Here is a 4,776-nt window from a genome sequence, read left to right on the forward strand (position 1 = left end):
GGGCGCGGCCTGCGGCGCAGCGCCTCTGCGCGCGTCCTGACCCGGGTTCCCTCACCGCCTTCGCCAGCGGAGCGTACCCGAGAACGTGGCGCGGGCTAGGTCAGGTGAGGCCTCTTCCTCTCCCGGGGCCGCGGCTGGGAGCCGGCGCCTTCTGCCCTTTATGCGCTGGGTCCGGCCCGGGCCGTGGACCCCGCGCGGGGGTCGGTGCCGGCTGGCCTGGGGGCCTCGCCTTAGTCTTCCTCGGCATCTCCGGGTGAGGCAGGCAGGAGAGCCCTTTTCCAGGCAGCCTCTGGGATAGGCGAACCCGGCCTCTGCCCTCTAGCACGGCGGTTTTCGTCCCCCCACCGGGGCCACGAAGGGTGTGTGACCGGGGTAAGGATGGCTTTGAGGTGTCAGATCACCTTCCACCCCGCCCCCAAATCTTTAACGCCTCGGGAGGCGCCGGAGTCCGGTGCTCTCCAAAATTAGGGCTGCGGCCAGGAGCCAGCATCTCTGAAGCTGCAGCTGCAAAAGGAAGATTTTGGAATTGGTTTTAAAAAATGAAACACAAGCAACCTTTCCTACCCTTTTAGCTTTTTGAGTGTTCCCCCAGCGAAGTAGGAACTGCGGATCTCCTTGATTAAGACAGCAGCCCACGTTGTGACAGTGGAAGGCTTCTGGCGAGAATTGTTTGTGCAAAGGGAACCGTGGAGGGTGGGAACCAATTTGTAAACGAAGAAAAAACAGTTGTAAGATCTTGATAGTCTCCGCAGAGTAACTTCGGTGCTAATGAAGCCCTCGTTCCTTTGAAACCTTTGGATTGTTAAGATTTCGATACCTAATTGCTTTTGTCTACTGGTCTCTGAATTTTATTAGGAGAATAAAAGCTTTATTTCTTAATTGCCATAGTCTTTGGACTTTTCCTGTGGTTGGTTCCAGTTGCCCAGAACGCATTACCCGTTCTCGGTTGCTGGCCTGACGTTGTGCTGTTCTTAGCCTTCTTGAGAACAACTTTTGTTGCTGTTGTTCAGATGCTAATGTGGAGACTTCGATTTTGTTTCTCTAGTAGAGAAGCCAGTGTGAAGCCTTGCGGTTTCTTCCTTGAGGAATGATGGCTTCAGTTGCAGTTGTTCTGTGGGAAATTGTTGAGGCCATAGCCTTGGCTTGGACACGCCAGATACCTTTTGTAACTTATATTTGTTCAACTAGTGCTTAAGAAGGATGACATGGGTTTAAAGGGACAAGAAAATCTGAGAGGAAATAGCATCGTTCAGAGGTGAGCATTTAAGATTTAGTCTGCAGCTTTTACTGGGCATTGTGATGCCCTGTTTCAGATCCCTCATTTTGAGTGTATGCGTGTATATAAACTGGTTTCCTTTCTGTTGCATGATGTCCTTTTATATCCTATAACTGTTAGCTTTTGACAAGCCTGGTATAAGTATTACTCTTATCTATATCGATCCGTGGGTTTTCAGTCTGTTTCAGGAGCTTTTAATTGTTAGAAGAACCACTGTTTAATGTTAGTTAATTTGGGGGCCTTTTTTCCTCTTAGAGCCTCTTCCATAGGGATTTGTAGATTCTCTCAGTGCCTTTGCTAAGGACATGAACCTAAACCAGCAACTTCTCTGTTTTAGAAAGTTGGAGAGCCGCTCTGTGTATCAATGTGCTAATAAAGAGTCAGGAGATTAATGCAGGAAACGTCCTGGTGGTTTGGCACTGCACTTCTTGGCGCGCTGTGTTGGGTTGTTGTGCTAAATCATCATCAGGTATTGATGCAACTTCAGGACATCCATGACATCATTCACTCTCCAGCATTTTGCCTTTTGCAGTTTCTTCTCAGAGTCACAGAAAAGTAGGATCAGGAAAAATCGCTTAGAATGCTTCTCAAGTGTCTGATTTCTGGAAGAGCCTTCTCTAAAACTGCTTTATAAAGTTAAAACCCTCCTGTAAGACTCAGAGCCGTGTAATTGCTACATACTGTGAAAATGCTAGCCCAGCCTCTAGGTTTTACAAGAATATTGAAGTCCCCAGAAGTTACTCCAGAGATGAACAAAAATACACGATTGTCTTTGTGATTTCAGGTTTGTTTTAGTCAGTCTGTATGAAACCAGAAGCCATTCGTTTAAATTACGCCCTTCTCACTTCACAAGATTGTTATGTGAAACAACAGTGTTTGTGAAAATGCTTTGTAAAATAGAAGGCAAATGTAAAATTGGTTATTCAGTGATCAGTTTTATGAAGATGCATGTTGAGGGCCTTCTCTGTGCTGGACAATCTGGGAAGTGGGTCCTGATGATTCTAAGACAAGACAGCTTTTGGTCTGAAGTTGCTCGCAACATGGTCTGGGAGCCAGTCTAAGAAATGAGTTAAATACGCCGCAGTGTGAAAAATGCACTGAATCCAACCAAGGGAGTGAGAAAGTCTCAGAGCCAGGGTGGCTTTCCCCAGCCTTTCCTGTTATTCTGCAGGAAAATATCCCTTTTGTGAGCAACCTGCTTTTTATAAAAACTTAGAAAATAATTCTGTCATGAGTTCTTTTCCTCTTTTATTCATTCACTGTTCTGACACTTCCCACACAGTGAGCCCCAGTTATGGTTTCTGCATCCTCAGAAATCCACCAGAGGCTTGGGAGAACCTTTTTGAGAGTGAGTCACATGCACAAGAGATAAACACAAACATTGCAGCTGCAATTAAAATATCTCAGGTTACTAAGTGGTGACAACTTTAGAGGGATGACGCTTTGGTTTTTGTTTTATAAACGGGCACATGCAGGACTATGATTTTAATTTGATCACACTTAATCAATGTTTAGTTGTCTGTCCCTTAGAATGTTGACTATTAGTGATTATTAATACTGTCTCTTTTCCCAATAATAAATAAAGCAAGAACGTCCTTCTCCTTTTGAAGTGAAGCTAACAGCTTAAGCCAGACTCTACTAAACTGTTTTGTAAAATCTGTTTACATAGATTGAGGTTGCTTAGCATCTCTGATCTTGAACTTCTCTTCGGTACAGTTTTCTCGTCTTAGTGCTGTGGTATTTTATAATCAATGTAGCGTGCTGTTGCCCACACTGCAGAAATTCTACAGATGTTTGAATGAGCGGCATCTGTAAGTGGTGCAGTGTTGGACACGCACTATCTGTACCTTAACTGAAAACGGGTGCTTCGGGTCGTGGTTGACAGGAAAGTGAAGGTGGTGTGTTCATTTTTCTAGCTTACGTGTAGAAAGGTAGACAAGTCATTTTAAAATTGCCCAGTATTAAACTCGTAACACTGTGGCTTACTTTAAAAATAGTTTCTTGTGACATTCTTCTAAATGTCTTGTGAAATTATGACTTAGTGGTACTCTTGGGAAGCTTAATTTTGTGTTTCCTTACTCACGTATGGATCAGAAGGCAAATTTGCTCTGAGTTCTGATTCTTCCTGTATTAAGTTTCTACTTTTTAATTTCTAAAGTTTTCTCCTAGGCATTTAATTTTTTCCCAATGTTTCTGTTCTGTTTTCCTTCAAAAGTGGAAGTATCTTGTACTTTAATGTTTTTTAAATTCCTAAATCTGATAAATGTACAGATATTATATAAAGCAATAGTTATTTGTAAAATTTTACTACTCTGGACAGTATCTTGGCTTAGACAGTAACATGTTTTCTCTTGTTTCCTAGTTATATTGAATACATAGATTTCAGGTAGTTCATACAATTTCTTTAAAGGCAAACAAGTTTTAGTTTTAGCTACTAATATTCTCTTAGAATATTTCATATTTAGGATAATTTTATTTCAGCTGTCTTAAGGAATTCCTTAGTATGGCATACTCCCCAAAATCTGTTTCCTTTATTCGTCTCACTTAAATGTTTGCTTCATGTTACTATATAGAGAACAAGAAATTTTTTTTTTCCAGAATGAACCTCTTGGTGCATTGTTTGGAGAAAGGTTGATGTTAATTTTAAGTTGATCAGTACAGTTTTACTAAGTGTCTCCTCTCCCATCTGCTGGTTAGATCAAGGGGAAATGGGAGTTTATCCTTCTAGCTCAGTGTTTATTTTAAAGCTTTCCTTGGTTGGTCCAGCAGTGTTGTTTGCGGTCTGTTCTAAGGACTGCTCTCTTACCTTTTGCTTTGAGATACGTAATGACGTCTTTCCAAATAGACCCTTTGGTCTAGTCAAAATCAAGCACACTGCTCTCTTCCTTACTTTCCTGTGGGTCCTTCAAATTTTGATTTGTCAGTCTTCCTTACCTCTCCCCACCTTTTTTCTCCCCCGGTAAATGTAGTTCTCTCTTCTAAGCGTGTTTCATAAATCATAATGGAATTTTGGAATATAATTCTCTGTTCAGTTCAATTTAGTCGCTCAGTCGTGTCCAACTCTTTGCGACTCCATGAATCGCAGCACGCCAGGCCTCCCTGTCCATCACCAGCTCCCGGAGTTCACTGAGACTCACGTCCATCGAGTCAGTGATGCCATCCAGCCATCTCATCCTCTGTCATCCCCTTCTCCTCCTGCCCCCAATCCCTCCCAGCATCAGAGTCTTTTCCAGTGAGTCAACTCTTCACATGAGGTGGCCAAAGGACTGGAGTTTCAGCTTCAGCATCATTCCTTGCAAAGAAATCCCAGGGCTGATCTCCTTCAGAATGGACTGGTTGGATCTCCTTGCAGTCCAAGGGACTCTCAAGAGTCTTCTCCAACACCACAGTTCAAAAGCATCAGTTCTTCGGTGCTCAGCCTTCTTCACAGTCCAACTCTCACATCCATACATGACCACTGGAAAAACCATAGCCTTGACTAGACGAACCTTTGTTGGCAA

The 4,776-nt window shown here is 43.2% G+C and overlaps 1 protein-coding gene across 2 annotated transcripts in view; it reads left to right on the forward strand.

Annotated features, from left to right (window-relative positions):
- The window catches only part of LOC105004758 (F-box only protein 42-like), a 69,303-nt gene that overhangs the window by 23,565 nt on the left and 40,962 nt on the right, over positions 1-4,776 (forward strand). Inside the window, exon 1 of one of the 2 annotated variants that reach the window (XM_010862493.1) lies at positions 1-104. The exons of the other annotated variant lie outside the window; for it this stretch is intronic. The gene's annotated coding sequence lies outside the window, so the exon portion shown is untranslated. The remainder of the gene's footprint in view (positions 105-4,776) is intronic. 2 annotated transcript variants of the gene reach the window in all.

The sequence above is a fragment of the Bison bison genome, unplaced genomic scaffold, assembly GCF_000754665.1.
Source record: "Bison bison bison isolate TAMUID 2011002044 unplaced genomic scaffold, Bison_UMD1.0 scf7180017858151, whole genome shotgun sequence".
Taxonomy (NCBI): Eukaryota; Metazoa; Chordata; class Mammalia; order Artiodactyla; family Bovidae; genus Bison; species Bison bison.